The sequence below is a fragment of the Pelodiscus sinensis genome, chromosome 1, assembly GCF_049634645.1.
Source record: "Pelodiscus sinensis isolate JC-2024 chromosome 1, ASM4963464v1, whole genome shotgun sequence".
NCBI lineage: Eukaryota > Metazoa > Chordata > Testudines > Trionychidae > Pelodiscus > Pelodiscus sinensis.
This window is the reverse complement of record NC_134711.1, coordinates 214104281-214130985: the sequence shown is the minus strand read 5'-3', so window position 1 is coordinate 214130985 and position 26705 is coordinate 214104281. Positions and strand designations below refer to the sequence as shown.

At 41.4% G+C, this 26705-nt stretch overlaps 1 protein-coding gene across 3 annotated transcripts in view; it reads left to right on the top strand.

Annotated features, from left to right (window-relative positions):
* The window catches only part of FRMPD4 (FERM and PDZ domain containing 4), a 438211-nt gene that overhangs the window by 274518 nt on the left and 136988 nt on the right, over window positions 1-26705 (top strand). The gene's annotated exons all lie outside the window — the stretch shown is intronic.

Here is a 26705-nt window from a genome sequence, read left to right as displayed (position 1 = left end):
GTTTGCCTAATAACATTCATCATACTGCTAAAGAGAAAATAAGTTCTTTGATCCTATCTGCTTTGTAATCTAATTCTTAGATTTCCGTGTGCTTGCACAGCTAAGATCCATGGCCTTTTGCCTCTGGGTTTAAAAGATTGTGATAGAAATTAAAAGGAATGATTAGATTATAAACAGCAGCGTTGTTTGCATATTTTCCCTTTAAAAATTTTCATAATTATTTTTTAACTCTGCCTTGAATTAAAATAGATTTTCCTATCCCAGTAGGTGGAGTTCTGGTTTGGATTGTAGTTTGGAACACTTTTTTGCTAAGAATAAATGGAGCAGAAATAGAAGAACTGTCATTTGGCTTTACTCTGTTCAGAGCTATTAGTCTAATTTACTTCTGCAAAGCCGAGACAAAGTGTTATTTGAGCAGTGGGATTTTCAGAGTGTTCAACACCTAGAACTGATGGTCAGAATTTCTTAAGAACTCAGCTCCTGTTTAGGCACCTAAATTAAGTGTCCAAAATTGCAAAAGGCCTCAGCACTCAGCAGTTCCTGTGGTTCTAATTTTGTTAATTGTTCATAATGGGAGCTAAGCTCCTTTCAAAATCTGGGGTAGGCTCATACCTGCGCCATACTCTTACACAGGTGAAAGAGCCAGAATGTTAACAAGGAGCTCTAAAAGCCATGAATCTAGTTAAGGGAGAATTGTCCCAGAACAAAAACTGAGGCAGACAAAGAACTCATTCGTAGGCATAGGGGACATAGTGGAGGTAGGTGGCATGTGTGGGGCACAGGGCTTCAGCATATAGATTCTCAATAGTGTTGTGGCCCTGGCAACCTGGTACACAAATTTAGACAGGCTTCATGGTGTTTAACAAAGTGTATAAACAGCCCAGGATGGGAGAGTTTAGCCTACACTAGTCCAACCTTGTATTGTCAATTAGGTCTCATCCCTGGACTTGAGAGTTTTTTCCCATCCAAAATTTACTGCTATATCACATGACTGTACAGGCAGGAAGACATGTCAGTACTTTAAGTATCTTACTGTGTTTTAGTGCTTCTAGTTACTAGCCAGCAGAGATGCTTTTAAAAGTCAATGGCTGCCATTAATAATTTCTTCTGGTTTCTTACCTTTACACTCTCCCAGATGAAATTTGAGGTACTGTTGTATTTCCATTTAGAGGATTCTTTCAGAAATATTTTACAGTCATTTAGTGTTTAAGTAACTATTAGCTTTACTGAATTTGACTGCCCAGCGGTAACTAAAATTCCCAAAGATTATTTCCCATACGCACTGGGTCAGGTATATTTTTGGAAAGAATCTTTTAGTGCTGTGAATTTTTACCATTTTTACAAAGGCCTAGTGAAGAATTTAGAAAGGATCTTCTTCATATATAGCTGTCATTTGCTTTAACAGTAGCATCCAGCTAGTGAAGATAACCATTAAGCCTGATTCCTGTGTTCTTCCACATCCAGAATGATGATAGTCTCAGAATGATGGTCTAATTATTGTGGCTCAGAACAGAGCTCTAACTTGCTATATTAAGTGCATCAGCACTCATTAATTCTGTAAATTTATAGCACATTTTCAAAGTTAATATGTGACTGGTAATTATCACGTCTGTCTGCACTTTTTGTTTGTTTTTGAATTCTGTTGTAATATGTTGAGCTCCCATGCTGTTTCACTGCCTTTCAAAATATCGCAGAAATTCTCTGATCAAAATTCTAGAACAGTCAAAAAGGCCTTTTATGATACACAACCTAGGGCCAGTATAATTTGGTATTTAGTGTGATTTACTGCTCATGAAAATAATAAATTAACACTCGGCCCTCTGTTCCTCTGGGAGCCATTAGCCTAATGACAACTAGCTATTTATTTATTTATTTTTATTTTTACAAACTGTAACTGACCAGCACCCAATCAGTATTCTAAATGCCCTTAACTTTTTTTTAAACACTCTAAAATAAGCGAGCCCATCTATTTGCCCCATATCAACACAAATCCACATCAACAGCCGAAATTAGTCATGTTTGCATATGACATCCCAGCCCTTCCCTACATCCATTTCCTTGTGGATCAGAGGAACAAGCTGAACATTAGCATATTTTTATAGATACAAGAAAGAAGATAGGGTTTGGCTGCCCTTAAAATGCATGGTTACACCACTGCTGTTGGCCATTTAAATACTTTAGTGGAGATGCTTCTTGTGCTGATGGGAGGGTTTCTTCTATTGCTATGATTATTTCAACAATATTATTATGTTAGCTAGGCCAACCTAGTACTATCTACACTAGGGGCTAGGTCAGTTTAACAGCCTCCATCAGGGACCATGTCTATACTTCAAACTTAAGTTAACCTGAATTAGATAAACATACAGCCACTGCAATAATTACTGTTGATTATCCACCTTCTGTCTCTGATGGTGTTCTCACCAGTAGCACTTCCACTGACTGAATGGGGCCAAAGTGGGGGGGCTGAGACACAGGGCTTTCAGCTCTGTGCAGCTCACCTCCAAGAACCTAGTTGTCCCCAGGCTTCTTGCCACCCTAAGTGGGGAGCCAGGATGGGAGGAGGCAACTGGGCTCTAAATGGAGCCCATCAACAGCCTTGGATTTTCTTGTCAATTTCATGGCTTCAGCATGGAGCCATGAAATTGACAAGAATGTTGGCTTACAGTCATTGTAAGTAATGCAGTATCTAGAGAAACACTGTGTTACCCTAACTACATTGACATAAGCCCTACATTTCCCATGGAGGTGGAGTTGTTATGACAGTATAGTAAGACACTTACATTGGTGAGAGAAATTTTGTAGTGTGTATGTAATCCACACACCTAGTGTGGTTCACTGTCCCATGCAGTGGCACCTAGACCACAGCAACAGATAAGAACATGAGAGCCCCGCTGGCTTTTAGCGTAAACAGTAGAGGCTCCTATACAAAGCTCTAGAGGTCCTCGGTTCAAATCCGCCCAGTGGGGGCTCGTCTGGGATCTTAAGTGGGTCTCTGAAACTCAGGACGTGCTTCCTCAGCTAGGGGAAGTATGTAGATCACGTCAGTGTAGATCAGGTCAGGGATGGTTACACTAATCTAATTTCCTAATATAGAGCAGGCCTTAGTTCCAAAGGCAGAGTGCCCTAGATGAGAACATCCTGCCAGCCACTCCCACTCTTTTATGCAAACCACCCTGGGGTTATATTTCACTGGCAGACACCCAATCTGTTAGATAAATCATTTAGTGATTTATAAATCAAAACCAACATCTTAAAATCAATTTGGAAATCACTAGACAGCGAGTGCAGGCTACTGAACACAGATTTTTAGTGTTCATTGCCACCTAAGGAAACAGCAGCCTTATTTTGGAATAACTGACATTATTCTGAATAATAAAGAGCAAGTCTACACAGCAAGCCATTATTTCGAAGTAATGTTGAGCTGGAGGACTTCTTACTCTGACTCCTGTAACCCTCATTTCATGAGGAGTAAGGGAAGTGGAAGGAAAAATGTTCTTCCTTCAACTTCTTGCTGTGTAGACAGCTCCAAAGCTGAATTAAGCTATTTCGACTTCAGCTACACTATTGACAAAGCTGAAGTTGTGTAGCTTAATTTGACTTTTGCCCTGCTGGGTAGGCATGTCCAAAGACAGCCGCGTAGAGGGCTGGGGAGAGAGAAAATGCCTGTGCTGGATGGGACCCTCTGCTCTGAGCTCCTCCTCGCCCCGTTCCCCCCAACTCTTGCTCCTTCCCCTACTCCGAGCCTCTTGCACCCCTTCCACATCCCCAAGCAGTGTCCTGAGTGCCCTGAGTCATACACTTCATATACTGCCAGCCTCCTGCCCTGAAGGTCCCAGGCCGCGTAAGTCTACCAGTTATAAAATAAATCAATCGGAATGTAAATATTGTACTTACTGTCTAGTGTATAGAATATAGAACTGTATAAACAAGAGGTTTTCTGAATGAATTTTTGGTTTTTAATGACTTCACTAGTGCTTGTTCTGTAGACTGTTGTAGAACAAGGCATATATCTAGGTGAGTTTATGTACTCCCTGGAAAGTCTCTGTGTACCCCCAGTGGTATGCATACCCCTGGCTGAGTACCCCTACTTTACATGAGTGTAATGACAGTACATCCTACTGTATGAGACATTTTGTAACGATGAGTAAGAATAGCACTAGCTTTAAAAATGTACTCTGATCAGCATGCATCATCTCTCTGAAGCAGTAATGCATATTACATTAAATCACTATCACTACGTATATATGGAACAAACAGCTACTTTCAGAGAACTAACAGCTCAAAAATCTAGTTATGAGTTTTGAACCCAGTTCAAATCCAGCAATGGTTACTTGTGAATGATGATTTTAACTCTCTGATGCCCCTGGTGGCCTGTGTGAAATGTGGTGTTGGTATCTCAGGGCACATCTACACTCCAGCCCTAGTTCAGCCTGTGGTAGGTCAATTTACAGCCACTGCAGTAACTGATGCTTCTGTTGGTGGTGCAAGTCCTCACCATGAGCACTTCCACCGACTGAAAAGCTCCCCACCGGGAGCCCAGCTGTTCCCCTCAGGTTCTCAGCTCCCGGCTGGGATTTGGAGAGGGCAGCCAGGCTTTAGCTGCCAGGCTTTCTTGTCAGTGTCATGGCTCTAACCGTCGATGTAAGTAATGCAGCGCCTACATGGACACTGCTTTGCCGCATCTATACCATAGTAAATGCTACAGCACTTATGGAGGTGGAGTTATGATATCAGTTTAGACGGGCACTTACATTGGCAGGACCAGGCTGTAATGTACACACTGGAATCATTAGGTCGACATGAGCTGCCTTACATGGACCTGGTTGTGCAATGTAGGCCAAGCCTCACTGATGAATGTGGTATAATGCCTGGGGGTGGGGCAAAGATAATATACTCCCTTGCCCCTTGCAGTGGTCCCTTTCTGGCTCTGGTAAGGCACAGCGATGGGGACAGTGTGCTCTTACTGAAGCTGTCCTTGTGGCATCTGTCAGTGGTTTAAGTAGAAAATGTCAGTCTTAATGGCTGTCAAACAGGCACCTCTCACTAGAACGAAATTAATTTCAGATGAAGGCAGTAATTTCCTCTCCTTCAGTTTGACCTCTGGATTCTAGGAACAAAAGAGCGTAACGGATGCTTGACAGCTATGCCCATGGAAAAACAAAGGAGATCAGCAAGATAGCACATGTCCTGTTGTCTTTGAGGTTTATATATGCATACAGATTAATGAATTACATTACATTGGAGGAACTATAGCGATTCATATCTGCACATGGGTTCTGCATAAGCAAATGAAAGAGTACATCCATTGCCACACCAATTGCATTTACAGGTTGGACCTCCCTGGTCCAGCACTCTTGGGACCCGACCGGTCCTCAATGAATGAATTTGTTGGACCTGGGGAGGTCTCCTGCTGCTGGCTTTCTAGTCTGCCGCTGGCTCCGCTTTCATCTCTGGGTGCTTCACCCTGTTAACGGCCCCAGCCAGGCTGCCTGCTGATGGTCCCAGCTCAGTGAGCTGCTGTGCAGCCCAGGACCAGCTCCTCTGCTAGGCTGCTGTCCCACTCCCATCCTGGCCAGGCTGCCACAGCCTTGTCCCTCTACTACACTGTCATGGCCCTGGATCTGGCTCCCCTACCAGGCTGCTGCACAGCTCTAGCTTTAGCTCCAGCTCCCTGGCGTGCATGGCTCCAGCCTCCTGCCAGGTTGCCACATGCCCTAGCTTCCCAATTCACATGCCCCCCCCCCCTGCTCACCTGCCACATAACCCCATCTCCTCTGCTGGGCTGCCGCTCAACCCCAGCCCTGACTCCCCGCTGGTCCCCCTCCTTGTGCGGCTCCAGCTCCCCTGGCAGTCTGCTGCAAGACCCCCTCTCCACTGGGCTCCCAAGGGCTCCCAGCCGCCAGCTCTCCTGCTGCCTGACTCCCAGCCACCAGGGCTCTCTTGCCTGGGAACATCCCTGGTCCGACCAGACCAGAGATTCCCGGCTTAGGGAGGTGTAACTTGTAGTTGCATTACTTACGTTAAATGTCAGATGTATGTATCTGTTTAACAGCAGGACCTATTTAAACATATTGTAGTTATAAAATTAGAGGGGAAAGAAAATCTGATAGCAGCTCTATATGAAATGAAAGGTAGTTAAGTGGTGTCAATTCAAAGGCTTTCTGGCATAAGTACTCAGCAGTGGTTCTGGATCTAACAGTGCTGTGTCACTGCCTGGCTTAAAGAAGTAACAACAGACACCAGATGCATCTTTTCAATCACTTTAAAAATGGTTACAACACCCCTGATACTACAATGTGTTCATGCTTTTCACCTAAGAAGATTTCGTTCTTTCTTTCGAATATGGGACTGCAGTTGTGCATTGAACTAAAGTGGTAGCTTCTACTGCCTGTCAACACTTTGCAGAATTGACACAAAAGCCTTTAATTTAAATACTTTGAGAAGTGATTATCAGTTCACTTCCTCCTTTTTACAGAATGCAAAATGGTCATCCTGTGCCAACTTGAAAATAAACTTTCATTGAATTAGATCATTTCTGTTAACTAAAATTCTAGTAGGAAGAACTTCACTTGCTCCTTTTTAAAAAAAAATTGTGTTCATTTGCAATAGCCTCATGATATAAATAACTCATTTTAGTAAAGGTTTCAGGGGCATTGCAATCATATCATGTTAATCCTGCATATTAATCCTAAAACACAAACCACATAATGCAGTATCAGAGGAGTAGCCATGTTAGTCTGAATCTGCAAAAGCGGCAAGGAGTCCTGTGGCACCTTATAGACTAACTGAAGTGTTGGAGCATAAGCTTTCGTGGGCAAAGACCCACTTCGTCAGATGCAGAAAAGCTTATGCTCCAACACTTCAATCAGTCTATAAGGAGCCACAGGACTCTTCGCAGCTTTCACATAATGCAGGATTCTCCATTCCATATAAAATAGCTACCAGCATGTATATATAATGCCATTGCTAGTTTGTTTTCCATACATTTTTTGTACACAATATATTATGCCCCATAATTTGAAATTTTTACAATTCAATTTTAGGTGAGGTTCATTAATGGGTGTGAACTGAACACAGGGTTTCAGGAGGAAGCCATGTAAAACATGATTCTGCATTGTAAACATATATATGGAACAAATTGTGCCAAAGTTTTATAGATCACAAGTGGAAATGTTTGGCCTCCATTTTAATTCAGACCAGCATTTGATCACACCAGAAAACCAACATGGAGTTGGGCACCTCTTCTATGGTCTGCTCAACAAAGACCCATGATTAGAAAATCAAGATTAGAACCATAGAATCATAGGGTTGGAAGAGACCTTAGGACAGGGGTGGGTAATAATTTTTAACCGGGGGCTACTTGAGAAATTTTTGCAGTGGATCCGGGCCACTCCAGAAGGGTCAGGGCATCAAGTAGAAGGGGCGGGGCCAGGACACTTCTGTGCTTCCCCGCCCACAGACCCAGAATGGTCTGTGAGTGGGGGAACGCTTGAAGTCTTTGTGCCCATGCTCCCCGCCCCTCAAGAGAACCTCCAGCTTCTCCGAACAACTGGTGGTTCCCTTTAGGTGCCTGCGTCCTTGTTGATGGGAGCAGACTTCGCCCACTCCTACCCTTCCCCCAGGTCAATCAGGGGCTGGGGGAGCGTGTGAAGTCTTCTCCCGCCCTGCCCCCATCCTTCAAGGAGTGTACGGCACTTCTAAGTGCTGCTCACACCTGGCAGGGCAGAGGCAGGGTGGGCAGAGACTTTGCACACTTCTCCCCCACCCCCAGGTCATGATTGGCCTGGGTGCAGGGGGAGCACGAAGTCTCTCGCTTCCTGTCCTCCGGTGCACAGTGCTTAGAGTTAACTGCCAGGGTTGACTCTAAGCGCCGTGTGCTCCCCCGACCCTAGGCCCTGATTGGCCTGGGGGCTGGAGAGCAGCAGGACTTCTGCAGGCTAGATCAACCTGCTTAGCAGGCCAGATGCAGCCCACAGAGGCCCTTTTGTCCACCCCTGGCTTAGGAAGTTATTGAGTCTAATCCCTGCTAACAGCAGGACCAGTCCCAACTAAATCATCCCAGTTAGGGCTTTGTCAAGTTGGGACTTAAAAACCTCAATAATAATGATTGTGTAGGATTGCACTGAGATGCTCCAGTAACATGTACTGTACTCAGTTATGTTAGTCCCAGATGAAATCTCAAAAGGATCTCAACTTGTTTAACTTGCACTATGCTCTTATTCACTGGTGTCTTCAAGGATGCACTTAGATTGCTAAGTAAGTGCATCCTAACTCTACCCCTTGATTTACACTAGATAAATATCAGTGCTGAAGGCATTTCTTTGTCTTGCTACATTGGGGCACCCCCATGGCTACATCAGTTGAAATATCCTGCAGCGTACTTTGTTACTATCCTTGCCTAATGCCATTTTTCACAGGTGAGTCAGACATTTTCAAGCATCGTATTCTCCTTTACTTCTCCCAGCTGTATCTGAAGATCACAGTTCTCTTTCCTGAGAAACGTAATGTTATCCCTTTTGTGAATTTTGGCTTGTCCTTTGCTTTTATTGCCTAGCTCAGTTGTGGGATGGTAAAACTGTTGTCTAATGTTATCTGTGCCCGTAAACAAATATCCTGTCAGTAGTTTCATGTCATTCATGAACTCGTAATGCACCAAAATGCACACAATTCATCTGTTTCTCAATATACCTCTATACCCAGGTGGACCATTTTGCTGCTAAGTGATAAGTTAGACTGTGTGTTTTATGTGAACTTTCTTCCTTTGGTGGATTTCATGTAATTATATTGCTGCTTATTATCTTTCTGGATAGTTTCTACAACAGCAAGTTGGGTCATCTCTTCTAAAAGATTTTCCACCTTTCTTGCAACATACACTTTCAACAACTTTCCAGTAATGTCATCATGACAGCAAATAATCATTGATATTATTAATGGCATGCCGGTCATACACCCTTGTTATTAAGAACTAAAAATTCATACAGATGCAGAAGAGAGGCTCACAAGCAGACTAATCAGTTTGTCTGGATATGCCTCCATATCAGCTGATCTTTTCACAGTATCCCTCCAAAGTTTGTTCCATCAGAAGGTTCTCAAAGATAGCTAAGGGACAGAAGAATATGGTGAAGGTCTTGTGGTTGTTACCCCACCATGTTCTTGGAAGAGCTACTGTAGTGTAAGTCACCTCTCAGGACAGTCTCAGAGAAGATTCACCATGAATGTTTGAAGCAGCAGCAGCAGCTACCTTATGTACCTATAATTATAATTTTATGTTGGCCTCCTGCGCACTGACTGATTGCAGTCCTGCAACAGTTTCTGCCAGAGAACAACCACATTGAGCTAATGCAGTAACCAGTTACAATTTGTATTTGGACAGTTTGCAAATTGGCAGAGGAGGTAGCAACGATTAATGTAGCCTTACCTTGCTTTTGGAAGCAGCCACTTTAATATTGTTGCTGCAAAGTGAGCGTAAGGGATGCAAACAGAAAACTACGGTAGGGAAATTTAACATTCCCTCCCCCCAGTTTTATATAGATTGCATATTACACATTCTGGTATAGTTTATTAAATTTCAAATAATTCGTAATTTTGGTGTTGCTTATATGTCATTCTTTCAGTTCTTACAGGCAGTTAATAACACTTGTATTTGACAAACAGGATGAATCAGATTAATTAATTATTTCACACTCTTTTTTATCATCACCGTATAGCCCCAACTCAGAGTGTGTTTACTCTTCTCTAACAATTTGAAAGAAAAAAAAAGGCTAAATTTCATCAGGAATTGATTTATGACTGGATAAATGTAACCACTTGAAAGTAGGCTACTGTATGCAAAATAAAAAATGCTACAGTAAGTCCTTCGCAAGCTTCTTCTCATCCTTTCTACGTGAACAGGGTTATTCAGTGAAACTAAAAGGCAACAAATATAACAATGAGAAAAAGTAGTAGCTTGTATTTATAACCTATGTAATTAACGTGTAACTCACTGACATAGATACAGTAGAGACCAAAATGCTTAGTAGAATTCCAAACAGGGTTAGAGATGTATTTCTCTAATGAAAAAAAGCCATGCAATTTAACTATTAATAAATATAAATCCATACATTTGAGGCAGGCAGATGTGTAATTGTGAGGTTTCTTGCACCTTCCTCTGAAGTGTGTGGTACTGAACACAATCAGAAACAGGACAGACTAGATAGACAACTCTTTGGGTATGGCATGGCAATTCCAATATTTATACCCTTTTCTTGCCACTGATATTTAAAATGAATACTGTGCTGTAGCAGGAAAGTATGCTATCTCTCAGCCTGCCTGAGAATTTGCTTTTGGTTCATAGCGTTTGCACCTGCTCCCTCAAATGATTTCTTGGGAGACAGAATTGTTCCAGTGGGAAGGGAAGTTGGAGTAAAAGACAAACAACAAGATGAGAACATAAATTAATGCTTAAAGGGCAGCTGAATAATTAGGAGGAAACAGAAAAAATTATAGAGCAACCTAAGTGTCAATGGTCTGCTTAGAAACAATGTTAGAATGTTTTTGAAAGGAAAGTGACTGTTAGATTAATCAAACATTTTACAAGAGGTGACACAAATTAACACTAGTCCATCACTCTCAGAAATGGGTGATTTATTTATAAAACACATGAGATGTGGTGAACTGAATATTGACTAGGAAAATCCTTTTTTAAGCAAATAATAAAGTGACATCGGCATTTGGGATAAGCATATTCTAACTAAACTAAAAATAAGGTCAGGGAAGACCAATGCCCTTCAGAAAGAGTTAAGTGGGAAAATAAACTAGTCTAGAAAGTAGACCTGTCCTTTTAGGTTATGAAAAGTTATATAAATATTAATGGCAGGTATTCAGCAAAAAATGTTGTTTCAGAAAAGCATATGCTGACAGCTAGGATTGTTTATCTATTTCCCTAATTTTTTTGATAGCATAGTGAAGCCATTCATTCTGGGGCCGTGGCCTCAGCGTTCAGGTTCTATTTCGCGTGTGGGCAATAATCTTAAAGAGGTCCAGCAGGCTTAGCTCCTGGCAGGCCATCAACACTTTATTTACCTGCCCAGCTGGAGATACGGCTGCTCGCAGCTCCACTTGGCTACGGATCACAGTTCCCAGAAATTGGGAGCTGTGGGAAGCGGTGCAATTGGTACATCACTTCCTGCAGTTCCCACTGGCCGGGACTGGTGATTTGCAGCCATTGGGAGCTGTAAGCAGCTGTACCTGTGGACATACATGTAAATAGAGTGGTGGCAGCCCTATAGGGGCTAACTCTGGCGAATTGTGCCCAGCCCACAGGCTGCTTATTGGCCACCCTGCTTCATTTTGTGACCTCTGTCCCACCGCCTTTTCCAAAATCGTGCTGTGATGCACATTGCTTTAGTGACTAAATTAGTGAGGGTACAGTTAAAGTATTTGTTTGCTCGGCTCTGATCTTATACATATGTTACATACTCATAAAGTGTGCCCTCTTAATGCTACAATTCAGTGTCTGCTGGAGGCTCCTGCTGGGCTGCAGGACAGTGGTGATGGCCTGGATCCGACCCGTGGGCTGCACTTTGCCCTCCCTGCTTTTATAATACAGTCCAGCCAGTACAGAAATTCATTTCTTGTATGTGTGGGATCTGAATCCATTACTTAATGTATTGTACACTTTGCAAAAAAATATGGTATTTAGGATGACTTTGCAAATAGTCCTTAAAATAATTTTAAGGGCACACATATTGAGGAGAACTTGATTGTTGATAATCTACTAGAAGCAAAAATTGATAGTGGAGCCAACAAAGGAACAGATAGTGATCTATGAAAATGCAATTGTATTCTACACTGTAATAGCTTGGAGCATTACTGTAGAACAGCATTGAATTTTGTTTTATTGAGGGATCCTCAGAATGCTAATGAAAGGCTACAGAACTTCAATTGTCATTTATATGTGGCCCCATTTTAAATGACCTTCTCTACAATAAAGTACTACTTAATTACATTCAAAATGTTGAATTCTCAATTGTAGTATTAAGAGGACACACTTTCTGAGTATATTATGCATGTATGAGATGAAATATGAGCAAATAAATACTTTAACTGTACCCACGCTAATCTAGTTACTAGCAGCAATGTGACTCATTGGAACATTTTAAAAGACATTTGTCTCGCTTATGTTCACTAGGATCCTGTGCTATTCTATGAAAAATGCCTCAATTTAAAATAAACCAATTAAACTATGGGGCTGTTCAATTAAACTTTACCATGGCAACGAGGATTATGTACACAAAGTAAAAACCTGCTGACTGCCCAGAGATTATTTCCAGTTTCTTACTCTTATAACAACAGCCAATTTAAGTTAAATTTTCTGCACCAGCCTTTGTGAGATGTAAACTGAAAGAAATCAAAGTGCTTGCAATGCATCTTGGGATATCAGAGAATATTTTCCTGACAAGGGAAGTAATTAGCTGGAAATACAAATAGAAACATGGCAATCAGCTATAAAAATGTGTAGACTCATGGGATTTAATCAGAGTTCCCTTAAAACGCAGAGGTGCATTTTATTTAGAATATAGAGAGAATATAATGTAAAGGAGGCTGCCGTAATTCAGTAAATTCAACAGACCTACTGACAGCTTCTTTTTCATTTTTTTAAAAAAGGGAACTTTCAAATTTTTTTAGTGGGGAAGGAGAATTGTTGTGTGCAACCATAATATGGAATGAAGTTTTCCTTTCTAGTGTCTCTTTCCTGTGAACACACAGATGAGTAAAGTTATATACACATAGGGTGCATCTACACGGCACCCTTAGCTCAAAAATAAGCTATGCAATTTGAGCTACACAAATTGTAGTTATTTTATTTCAAGTTAATTTCACAATTTCTTATTTCAAATTTTGAAATAAAATGCTATTCCAAAATGTCCCTTAATCCTCCTGGAACGAGGTTTCCAGGGACGTCAAAATAGTGAGCCCGTTATATTTCGAAATAACAGACTTGTTTCAAAGACGCGGAATAGCTATTTTGGAATACCGGAAGTATCCCAAAATAGCGCCGCAGTGTAGTCATACCCATATTGTCTTGTTGATATAGTCTTCTTATGCTTTGATCAACACAACCTGTTCAATAATCTGTCCAATGGTATCCCGTGAACACAATCGGACTTTATATTTTTCTTTAGAAAACTACATGGGCTGCTAGCATAACAGTTTGTTGATGGCATGGTAGGACAATACAATGATCTATATTTAACCACTGATATGGTAGCTTAGAATCATAGAATACTAGAACTGGAAGGGACCTTGAGAGATCATAAAGTCCAGTGCCCTGCCCTCACGGCAGCTTTTTTTATCTTCATAAATCACTTTTGTACACAGATGACCTGTAGTCAGTGAATTGCATAGGGTGGATGATTGAATGTCAATAACAGAAATCAAGCTACAAGTTAGATTGACTACAACATAGAGTTTTAAAATTCCTATGGTGTGGCTGTAGTAGAGACAACTAACTTTACTTTTCTCTATTGCATCTGTTCAGTGGCACAGATGTTACTGTTGGGTAGATTTATTAATCTCATTTTCTTCTGCTGGGATACATAGAACCAGCAAGGAATTTCCCATCTACTTTACTGAGAGAACTGATTGGATTCAGAATGAACTGAATTTTTTCAGAATGGCAGATCTGTGTCTGGAAGGGATGAGTGTAATGCATCTTCTAGTTTGCTTTCTTTTACAGGCAGTCCCTGAGTTACGAGGATCCGACTTATGTCGAATTCGCAGTTACGAACGGGGTTTGCTCTGCGTCTCCCTGGTCTGCTGGAGACCAGCAGACCAGGGAGACATGGATCAAAGCTGCGGAGCACACGGGCAGCGGACAGCCCAGACGCGTCACGGCTGTCCTGCTGCGGGCGTCCTCAGAGGCTTTGCTCCGGACGCCTGTGGTACAGCAGCTGGGGCGCTGCCGGTTGGTCCCGTAGCGCCGCTCTGGGCGCTACTGGACCAACCCGGCAGCACCCCAGCTGCTCTGCCCCAGGCGTCCTGATTCAGCCACTGCTGGTCAGTTTCAGCAGCGGCTGAATCAGGACGCCTGGGGCAGAGCAGCTTGGGTGCTGCTGGGTTGGTCCAGTAGTGCCGAGGAGCGGCGCTACTGGAGCAGCCCAGCAGCACCCAAGCTGCTCTGCCCCAGGTGTCCTGATTCAGCCGCTGCTGAAACTGACCAGCGCTGACTACAGGAAGCCCGAGACAGAGTTGCTCTGCCCCGGGCTTCCTGGAATCAGCCGCTGATCAGTTTCAGCAGCAGCTGACTTGGGGACGCCTGGGGTTCTTAAGTTGAATCTGTATGTAAGAACTGGCGTCCAGATTCAGCCTGTTGAAACTGATCAGCGGCTGATTCCAGGAAGCCCGGGGCAGAGCAACTCTGCCTCGGGCTTCCTGTAGTCAGCCGCTGGTCAGTTTCAGCAGTGGCTGAATCTGGATGCCAGTTCCGACTTACGTACAGATTCAACTTAAGAACAAACCTACAGTCCCTATCTTGTACGTAACCGGGGGACAGCCTGTACTAGGAAACTACAATTTCTTGCCGAAATCTTACAGACTTCTTTTGGAATATAAGCTGTTAGTTACTCTCAACTGTAGATTTCTTGATGCTCATGTATTTAAAATCATGAACTTGAAGCTCACTGCTTCTAATCTTTGTTTTAAAAAGTTTATTAAGGAGGGTGTGGTAAAGCAAATGTGTTGCTTTCTGGAGTCCTCAGCTTTTCCTGCTCCCTTTCAATTTTGCTTTGAGCTTGGACACAATACAGAACAGAACTACACTCATCACCATGCTTAAGTTTTTCCTCTTCTAGATGGCTAAAGCTGAGATGTCCATGCTAAATCTCTTATTTCATTGAAGCATTAACCATCAGGTCTTTTTTGCCTCCCAGCATACATTCACTGACATAGAAGGTGCTAACCTAGTCTCGTTCTCTTCTTTTCTCTCTAAGGGTACATCTAGACTACATGCCTCTGGCGCCAGAGGCATATAGATTAGGCTGCCAGGCATAGGAAAATGAAGCGGCGATTTAAATAATCGCCGCTTCATTTAAATTTACATGGCTGCCACGCTGAGCCGATCAGCTGTTTGTCGGCTCAGCACGGTAGTCTGGACGCGCGGGTGTCGACATCAAAGGCATTTGTTGACCACCCAGGTAAACCTCATCCCAGGAGGCATACCTGGGTGGTCGACAAATGCCTTTGATGTCAACCGCGGAGCATACAGACTACCGCGTTGAGCCGACAAACAGCTGATCGGCTCAGCACGGCAGCCATGTAAATTTAAATGAAGCGGCAATTATTTAAATCGCCGCTTCATTTTCCTATGCCTGGTAGCCTAATCTACATGCCTCTGGCACCAGAGGCATGTAGTCTAGATGTACCCTAAGATCCTGATGATGCTTTTTGAGCTACATTCATCTACCCTGAGATCAGTTTCACATAGGATTACATATATGTTCTTTCTGCTACTTTTCCTATTAAATTCATGACTGAGACTGCTGGAGTCAGATTGTAAATCTATTTGGGTCAATAGATGAATGATCTGCAATCATATGTCCTGTTGTTGCAGATCCAGATTGTGATGGTTCCTCTCCTCCTCCCCCCTTTCCTCCACGCTTTATGAAATTGACTTATGGACACAAATATACATAACTTGAAGATGCTTTGGACAAAATACCTCATGTAGCCTATCAATCTAGTGCCTCAATCTGCTGCATCTGTATATCCTAATTTGGTGTGTATATCACTCTTATGTGTAAAGTTAGAGATATGGGTCAGGAAATGGTTTATGGTTTTAAATGTGCAAATGAAAGCCATCAAGGATGTTTCCAGTGCTGGTACACCTCAGTGTCCAGGTGATCACCTGTAAACAGCTTCCTTTATCCTTTAAGTCAAAGCAGTGGTTGATCTTAGTAAAGCATGTGACCATTCCAACTGGTAGGGTCTGACCAGATAATTTTCAATGAAAGGGGAGAATGTAGAAACAAATAATTCCTGCCCAAAAGAAAGGCTATTTAAAATGCAAAGTTTTCAGACTCTTGATCTTTGTTTGGCATGTCACACCCGAGAGGATAACCAAAGACCTCAGGGGGGAAAGATCTTCCCGGGTACGGGGCTTGGAGGTTTAGCTGAAATATCTGGGGGAGTAATCTTTGTGTACATCCTCCTTTCACTGTTAAGAGGGCTAACCTGAATGATTTGTTTGGGATTCTGGTCCCATTTGAGGTTGCTTTCCTGGATGCCGTGCCCAAAACTGCATTCTCCTCAGATCTGAAGTGATTCAGTGTCTGATTTGCTCTTCTGTGAGGTCAGTGATCTCAGCTCTGTGCCTTGGCTAGGGAAGACCAGGTGAGCTGGCCCAGCTGGACAGGGTGGGGAGGAGTCCCACAGAACAAGAAGGTGTCAGTGGCTTTATCAGCACACCGGATAGCAACCCCAAGAGGTCTTCTGTGACCGCACCCCATCACAGATTGTATGGCATCTTTCTTAATATCCGGTTGGGCTGTGGACTTTGATGCAAGTGAGTTAGCTGATATGTAATCCAAACCAGTAAGAATTGATAGTAGGATAAAGGATCTCCAGGTTCTGATTATCCTATTCCTTAGCTTAAGGTGCATTGTCCACATTTTGCTTAGTGGTCTGCAGTTTGGAAAATGTTTCTAGATGTGAGCAGGTGCTTGTTCCCAAAAGCACTTTTTAAAATCTGTCTTGTGAAACTCTTGCAATCCTTCCTATTAGATCCAGAACCTGACTCAGTAAACCATACATCTGTGACTTCCAGTGGTGCTGGAATGCTTTTTACAGTGGGGCTACTAAAAGCCAGTGGTGCTCACACCCCTTAGTCCTGTCCATACCCATTGCCCCTATCCCCCAGAACTAGGGCCAAGAGTGGGGCCATGGCTCTGGGTAGGTGTGAGGGTGGGCAACACAGACAGGATTAAGGGGGCTAAGGCTGGTACCCCACATGTGGGGCCAGAAGCAGAGGTCCAGGTGTGGGGCTGGTGGTAGCTGGGACCTTGTGTGTGGATTACAGGTGCAGGGCTGTGAACAGAGCCCTGGATATGGGGCCTATGGCAGCGAGGACCCCACACGCAGAGCCCCAGGTGGCCCCTCATGAAGGGTTTCCAGGTGTCCTGTTTGGACCGGACAGTCCAGTATTCGAGTTTTCTGTTCGGGAAACATATATTTTCTATTGCGAAAATATAAATGTCTGGTATTTTCTAAATAAGATGTAGTGTCGATTGTGATGTAATGTCAAGTGTGTCTGGTATTTTTGTTGAAACCATCTGGCAACCCTACCACATGTGGGAATGAGAACAGAGCCCTGGGTGCAGATTTGATGGCAGCTGCAGCCCTGTGTGCAGGGCTGGGAGCAGAACCCCAGGCATGGGGCCAGAAGCAGGGACTGAAGGTACAGGGCCAGGTGTGGAGCCTGGGAAGGCAGTTCCACTCACAACTGGGAGTGCTGCAGCACTCCCCATACCCATAGTTCCCATGCCTGTGGATGATTTCTAAATTAGATTATCGCAGTGTATGAAGCCCATGAAGATCATGCTGAATGTATAGCTGGTCCAAAACACAACTGCCCACCAGCTGCAGTGGCTTCAATTCACTTCAAATGCAAATCAAGCTGCAGGTTAAATATGTGGCTTGGATCATCAATATTTGAGAAGATCTTTCTTTCTCTTTTGTTCTCTCTCCATGTGTTCATTCACAGCAGCAGAGATCTGGAGCTGGATTATATTTAGGGGTGTTTATACTACAGGACCCTTCACTCTGAAATTTGCTTCCCCCGGTGGTCTGACAGAGTTCAGATTTGTTGATTCTCACATGATGTTACAGGTCATTTCCTTTTCTACAGCATTTTGCGGAATAATTTCTTTTGTATTTATTTAGATGAAAGACCTTTTTTTATTAAGAATCATGCTAAATATAATACATGCACCCCAAACCTACTGAGTGCATTTATAAAGGGACAAATTAATTCTAAATATTTTTTATACTAGCTTGTACAATATGTGCTGACTTGAAACAGTTCTGTCTCAGGGACATCTACTAAAGGCCAAAAAGCAAAATCGCATATTCATAGATTCATAGAGGTATGTTTAAAGTTCATTTGAAAGATGTAGGTGCTCTATCAAAGCACCAGCAGTCAGAATTGACTTCTTGCTCAGGTATCTTTTAGGTATAGAAAAGAGGTAATGGACCTAGATGTAGGCTTAAGGCAAAATTAGGAGGTCCAGGGAGTTCTATGTTAAAAAAAAAAAGTCAAAACCTCAAACCCCACACCCTGTTATCCAGGAGGAAACTTCTTAAGAGTCAGTGTTGTACCATACACAGAGAGCAGTGTTTTATCTGTACCCTGAAAGGGTACTTTTTGTTTAAACACTCTTTTGTTTTTGTTTGTTCCTGTAAAATTCAGTTAATGCCTCAAGCTGCACAATAAAGATATTAGAGAAGAATCATCTTGATAAAACATTGTTTTGTGTTGGACCATGAGGGATAGCTGTGCCAACATACACTAACAGTACATTATAGGGGATATAGTTGTATGAATCCATTCCCAGCATCACATTAAAATGTATTCATCAGCCTCATAACACTCTAAGAAAAGAGGTTTTGTGGGTGGGGGGGGGGGGTGTTAAATTCAGATTGTTTAAAGTTAGCTGTTACGTGCTAAAGAACCCAAAGCATCATTTTGGCTTCCTCTAAAACAACAATTTGCCTTAGATTTTTAAAATATAAGAGAGATTTCAAAAGCATAAGAGATGTGCTAAGAAATGCATCCCATCTAGGTCTCATAAAACTCAGCTGTCTTTACCAGGGCAGTTCTACCACATCTGGCCAGAAGCACCATAGGAGATTAATTCCAGTCACAGATATCACAAAATGATTGCTGTTCCAACTTCCATATAGTGAGAGAGAGAGAGAGAGAGAGAGAAAGAGAGAGAGAGAGAGCTCTGTTTATTTGCACACTACAGTTAATTAAAGCAGAAGCAAGCTAATGACTGAATAATGGACTAGCTGCATCTATGGTCCAGTATCCTGAAGGGGAATCCTCTCCCTTGAACATAATATGTACTGTTACAGAGCTGCTTACTCTATCACCTGAAACGGAGTCTGTGATTTTACATAAGCTGTTGTGCCCTTGGCAATGATGTGAGGATGTTAGGGTCCAGTTAGGACAGGATAAGAATTTGCTTAGAGCTGCTTGAGGCAGGAAGTTTGTTTACCTGAATTCCCACAACAAGCAGCAATGCATATCCTGTAGGAGCCTAGGGTAGATTGGGTTTTCATCCATCCACTCCTTACGCATCAGGGTCAGTCAGCCCAGGGCAGAACTATAATACACCAACTCAAAGTGGCACTAGACTCTGCTGTAAGAAGAGATACAAAACCTGCAGATGTATCTCCACTGCTCTGATGATCAACACAACTTTCAAGATCCAGGGGTCTTGTACATGCTTATCATGTGTGTGTATTTTCTTCAGAGCATCAAATGTCCCAGTAACAACTGTGTAGGTGAAATCTGACAATTACTTGCTCTTGAATGAACTCACACAAAAATGACAAGAGAAATACACCTTATCAGCCATGAATGAACAGTTTTCACAAAGAGATCACTACATGTGTGTTCTTTTAGTACTTGTCCTCAAAGGACACTTGCACAATATCACCAGAAGGTGAGCCGCAGAACTTAAATTCATAACACTGCTAGTCACTAAAACACGGACACATCTATGCAATACAGAATGACACGGACAATACATTCCTTGTTCTTCAGTAACACCTAAAATCTACCAACTGACGCTGGGGCTCCATTTTGTTTAGTGTTGCAGAAATCATAATAAGAAATTATCCCTCCTCACTGGTATATAATTTACAATAGAAAGTCATGTGGAGTGGTAGAAGGGAAATATCTCCCTTTCACAGATGGAAAACTGAGTTACAGTAAGATTAAAGATCTAGTCCAATGCCATATATAAAGTTTGTAGCACACTCAGGAATTGAACCAAACTCTCCTGCATTCTAGTCCAGTGCTTTTAAATTACAACTTTTTCTCTGTCTCAGTATAGGCTGTAAATGAACTAGCATGTACAGAGAAAGAACTAATAAGATTCCTGCTGGACTAAGTATTGTGGAAAATAAATGTCCAAAAGTAAGTGGTGGGTTGTTGCAAACATTAATGGTAGAAAGATGATCCTTTTGGTCTCCTTTTCTTTTGTAAACTTGTTTTGTTACATGAACAAATTCTACCAAAAAACAACACACTTACCTGTAATATGTGTCTGTTCATCTTTTGATTTCCCATTATTTCAGATGTGGAGGTAATTTATGACTGCTGTTTCACATTCCTTAGAAAAGATTATTTTTAAAAACATTTTATGTGGGTATTTTTGAACTATAATTTCTATTTAGCAGTCCAGACCTCATATTGAAATATATGTGCCAGAATTTAAAACTTGGGTTCCTAAAGTTTGGAACTTCAAAACATATTTGGGTTCCTGATTTTCAGACATGCCAAAACATCTGTAATCCCCAGCAGGAGAGACAGGTTCAACAGCTGTGAAAATCTAGTCCCTTTATTTTAAAACCCTAAATATGCATTTAGATGATTAACTATTCTGAGGGAGATGGATATTTAAATCCTTTACTCTCCTTTTGAAAATCCCAGACTCAAGCTTGGGAGTATTGGCCAGAATCATGTTGTGTGTGATACTGTAATATATATATTACAGTTTCACACACAACATGAAAAAATCATAGCACAATATGTTGGGTTATATATATATATATATATATATATATATATAAAACCAACATATTGTGCCATGATTTTTTCTTTGAGGGAACAGATTGAGGAGACTTTAAAAAGCAAAATTAGATTTTATAATAAAGACATTTTAAATGACCTATTTTAGTATCTTTTAATGGCCTTTCATAATAATAATAATTAGTGATGATTATGCTTAAGTACCTTACAGTCATTAATGAAGTTATTGTCAGAATTCCCTAGGAGGTATTCTCCCTGGTTTACAGATGGGGAACTGAGGCACCAAAAGAAACTAAATGACTTATCCACAGTCACATAGGAAGTTTTTGGGGCCATGTGGAATTGTACATGGGTGTCTTGAATTCCATTCTCAACACCCTAAACATGGCCCAACCATCAGCATTATCTTGCTTATATAAATCCTCTATTTACAAATTCTACAATTTTCTTTAGATGATAGCAACTTAGAAACTAAGCATTTTGCTTATAGGTGGGCAATGGATTTCCAACCATTGTCAGACCGTGGAAGGCTTTACAAATACTAATGAAACAGGTAGGTCAGCATAATCATTTCTCTTTTACAGATGGCTCAATGCAATTTAGCCTGCCAATTGAAAACTGTAATAAAGACCAATGCTTTTAGCAAATTTATGCAGTAAAATGCTTAAATCAAGGCAGACTCTGAGAAAGTGATCTCGTTTCAGATACAATATAATCACTATTTTCTAAACACTGTCACAGGATGATGGATGACAACTCTGTAAAAAGCTATTTTGCCCTTCATTGGGAGATAGTAGAGGAAATTTATTTCCTCATTTATTTATAAGCAGGAGCAACAACAAAAATAGTCTTTCAGAAAAAGAAGCAATATCTACAATCTTATTGAAGTGAAAGCACTAAAGTGAACAGCTAATATGAGGATGAGAAGTTCAGTGCATCATCAATATTTTATTACCAGCATCTTTGAGTTTTATATTATTGTCCAGATAAGGGCAAGGATGAATCAATTAATTTCATCAAGATATGTCAACTGTCATCTTCTGCCCACACAAGTAAAACAAAAAAATTGCTGACAGCTGAAATATTTTGACTGCAAGTTGCAGAATTCTGTAGTCCATATGCACCGGTAGAGTACTATAGCAAATGTATTCAGTGAGTTTTGAGCTGTAGCAGTATTTCTGAATAAGTTCTTCTACTACTGATAATGTAAAACCTTATGCTTTGTAAATGTGCAAATCTGACAATTCTACAGACTCCAGAATAACACTTTGAATTCATTTGTCATTAAAATGATGTGCGCTTCCAAAGCTTTAACCATTATGATGTCCTGTGTAGTCATGTCCTTTTTTTAAAAAACCTAAAGTTGCAGGTTGATCTTTTGAAAAATCAGTCTGAAGACAGTAATTTTCCTCAATGTTCAATAAAAATGATGTAGTGCTTGACAGCTAGAGTAAATGGTTCCTCTGAGCAAGTATGTCAACAGCTGCAAAGCAGGGACAGCTTATGCCCAAGAGTACCCAAGTGATGCTCGACTTCCAATACATTGTAAGAATGTGCAAACTGCAGTAGAATTGCCCTTGATGTGCAAGTAGGTTTCAACAAGGGAAATAGTGCCAACCCCAACAGTGATGCTCAAAAATTGGAGCTTTGGAATTGCCAAACTGGAACAATTTATTGGTTCAGTGGTTTATTAATTCTAGTGTGTGGCCTGTGACAGTCAGATGTTTCAGAGGGAACGTACAAGAAACCCCGCCATGAAAGTCTTGTTCTAACTTCAAGTATTTAGAAATTATTTTAAGAATTGAAACATAAGTATTTTAATCTTTAATCTTACCCAAACTTTTGTTTTATTAATATCCAGACCCTTTTTGAAGTTTGCTAAATTCTTGACTTTAACAATATATTTTGACAGTGAGTTCCACAGTCATTGTTTGAAAAAGTATTTCTTTTATCAGTTTTGAATTTGCTGCCTTTCAGGTGTTTTGGATTTTTTTTTTTTATCTTATGAGACAGGTAGAACAATAGCCCCCCAGCCACCGTTTCAATCCATTAGAGAGATGTGGTGGGTGAGATAATATTTTTTATTGGGCCAACTTAAGATATTACCTCAGCCACTGTTCTCTGTAAGCTGTGCACTTTTGTGGCTGATCAGGAGAAATTCAATGGCTGTCTACCTGATTAGCTGGGCGCCCTCAGCTATGTTTTGTTCTTCTGTTGTTCCTATTGTTTGTTTTTCACATATCCTCTGTGCACATAAAAATTTATTCCACACATGGATGGATAAAAAATGTGCACATGGATGGAAAAGAATAGAGGGAACACTGTACCTCACCTATTTTGTCCCATTTTGTCTCCCTAATATTGTGAGACTAGTAGGGCTACTATTGTGTTGCATTTTCAACACATTTCCTATTTTGTCACGTTCCTTATAGTTCATTCTCTTCTTCTCGGGGAAACTTTTCTATGAATGATATTACAATGGATTGATTTATTTGTTTACTATTTAAATTACAGCTATTTACGGTGATACTCAAATTAAATCAAGAACGTTCAATATTTTGGTTTTGAGGTTACAAATGGACCATGCCACTGCATCTTTAATATTTCATTTATTACATAGCTACTTCCTTTTCCTCTTTTCCCATTTGGCTGGCGTTAAGTCACTATGCCAAAGCTCGCTCCATATCTCTTCCCATAGAGTCTAGCCACTGTTTTCTTTGCCATTTTCTTGTTCTTTTTGTATGAACTCTAGAGGCAAATGCCTACCTAACAAGATTATCTTCATCCATCCATGTCCATTTTAGCTCTGCCTTCTCTCTTGTGGCTTCTCTCTGATATCACACATCATGGTCCCACTCCTGATTCCATCCAGTGATATCATCCCTCCCACTGCCCTCCAGCATTTCATGTTTGTAGCTTCAGATCTTCTCACCTGCCTCTCTTTGGTCACCTACATTTCTGATCCACGTGGAAGAACTGGGGGTACGGGTAGCACCATAGCTGTACATTTCTTATTATAAGACCATGTTTTTAATGGTTTAATACTTAGCCAGACTTTAGCTGTGTGGGATGAAATTTTCCATGCTGTCTATCTGCCTCAGACTGATTAAGCCAAAATGGCTCAGCAGTGTCTGAGAATAAGACCTGCAAAAAAAAAAGTGTTGTTTTGTCCATTTTATTAAAATTCTGGCAGCCTTTTAAACAGAGAAATTTGAGTGTATCCACATTTTAGAGGAGGGACTTGAAATTTGACAGAGACATGGACTTTATCTCAGGGATGTGCCTTTGGCCATTCTCTTGAAATCTGTACGCACATGCTTAGTAGATATCTCAGACTTCAGCAGGTAAAACTGACACTGAATGTGTTTAAGCATGTAGATGTGACGGGGCTGTGCCCACTCTCAGCCACTTCGCATGCTCCACCTTAGTGTAACAGAGCATCAGGACATTTCTGTGTATTGGGTGCTCCAGGTTGGGTCAGTGCCAACACCAGAACCGAGAGCACAAAGTCTCACTTTCCTCTGCTCTCAGTAACCCCTCTGCTGGCATCCAGGCTGTTTCATTTGTAAAGAGCAAAGCTGATTGGAGGTTAAATTGAATAAATGGAACTTTATTAAAGCCTGACTTTGTCCATCTGGCTAAGTTGGGTCAGGTCTAACTACTCCAATTCTCTGTTCAACAGCAGGCCTCCCAGGACCATGGGCTCTCTGACTCCAGTTCCACTGATTGTGATACATAGGCAGGGTGGAGCAGAAAGAAAAAAGAGATCTGACAAAGAGACAGGATGTGAGGGAAGAAATGAAATTCTCTGGGCAAACAGCCTGGAACAAGGAACTAGGGAGAAAACTGAAATTGGATGAGGAGCCCTGGAAAGAAGAGAGGGACTAGGTGTAAATCTGAAGAGTGGGTGGGCAAGGATAATGGGACTGGGATGGAGAATCAAGGAAGGAGGAGATAGGACGGGATGGACAGGTTGGAGGGGAGAGAGAAGAAGCGGACAAACTTCAAAAAGGGAACAGACAGAAATGTCCATCACTGCTTAGACACACTTCCCTCCAGAGCTTGAAATGGAACCCACGAATCTGAAATTTCTCCATTCCTCTGTTGTTGGCAGGTATCTGTGAAACTCACCAGGAAAGTCTCTCATTCCCTTCTAGAGCTAATCCACAGAGAGGTGACAGCCTTGTATTGCTATCAGTTATTGCATTAGCTCAAGTGACAGAGGTCTGTGTGGTGGATCTAGTGGTTCCAATCCTGATGGTGGCTTATGCAGATGGCAAAGTGATTCTATATGGTGGAATTTGGTGTGTGTGTGTGTGGGGGGGGGGGGTGTTCCTTTTTCATTTTGCTTATATGAAAATCTAGGTGATTACATAGAAAGAACTATATTACAAGAATATTAGGATTGGAAAGTCAACCACTCACAAGTTAGGAAATTGCTTCAATTAGGCCCTACTGTGCATCTACATTATGCTACAGGATTTAACCATGTGAACTTGAACTGGTGATGAATCAGGGTTGGGTAATAAAAATGGTTATTTTCTGTCAGATCTCTGCCTCCTTTTTTGCAGAAGTTGGAAGATGTGTGGTGAATAACGCAGGGGATTGCAGGAAGAAGAAGGATGGACTTATGGGTAAAGCTGTTGAATGCTGCCCTGAATTGCTGGAGTTTGTCTCTACTCCAGAGTTCCTCTGTAATGTTAGACAAGCTACTTGAACCAAACTTACAATGTGTTCCTCATTTTCTGGATGCACAGTTTGAACAGACAGCCTTAAATCTGGCATTTGCTAATGTCTGAGGCCTGGTCTACACTACAGCAGAAGGTTGAATTAAGATACGCAACTGCAGCTACGTTATTTATGTAACTAAAGTCAATGTATCTTAAATTTCATTTCCGTACCATCCACACAGAGGTAGGCCAATGGGAGCAAACACTTCCGTTGGTTTCCCTTACTCCTCACAAAACGAGAAATACCAGATGCCGGCCAGAGCTGCCCTCAGTGTTTGATTTATGGGTCTATACTAGATCCGCTAAATCAAATGCCAGAAGACCCACCTCTGGAATGTCAATCTGCTGCATAGTGTAGACGTGGCTTGAGTGTTTTACTCTTCAGTCTTGATAGTCTTTTTAAGACAGCATGTGGGCTGTTTTTTAAATATTATATTAAAACAAAGGTTCTGTCTATTATCAGTGTGCTGATGCTCATCACAAGGATCGTGGCATTAAACTTCATGGCCTACCCAAATTCTGCTTTGGTTGATTATCTTTTCTATACATACTGCAGTTTCAGTTTTATACGATATTCTTATTTTCAGTCCTTAATGATTGGTTAGTATCAGAGGGGTAGCCATGTTATTCTATATCTGCAAAAACAACGAGGAGTCCTGAGACACCTTAAAGACTAACAGATTTATTTTAGCATAAGATTTTGTGAATAAAATCCACTTCAGCAGATGCAGTTGGGTTAATATCACTGTGTGTTCTACCCCTATGTCAGTGATGGGTGAAGTAATAGAAGAGCATACAGTGTGCATTTAAATAAATTTAATAGAAATTCAAACAGCTAATTTATAATCTTAGATCTGCGCATTTGGCTCTCACTGAGGTTCATGTATAGATTGCCGGTTAGAATTTAGGTCTTTGCTTCTAAATATCTTTGGCATCTTTCTGGATAAAAGGTGTGTGTTTACCAAGGGTCATGGTAGATGCTCTGTTGCTAACAATTTGTAAATCAAAACTGGATTTTTTTTTGAGATATATGTTTTGTGGATTATTTTGGGGAAGTTCTGTGATGTGTTATATAGCAGAACAGACTAGATGATCACAGTGGTTCCTTCCTGCCACAGAATATATAAAAACAGGGCCGGATTAAAGGGGGGGCCAAAATCAGTGCTCCTGATTGTAAGTTG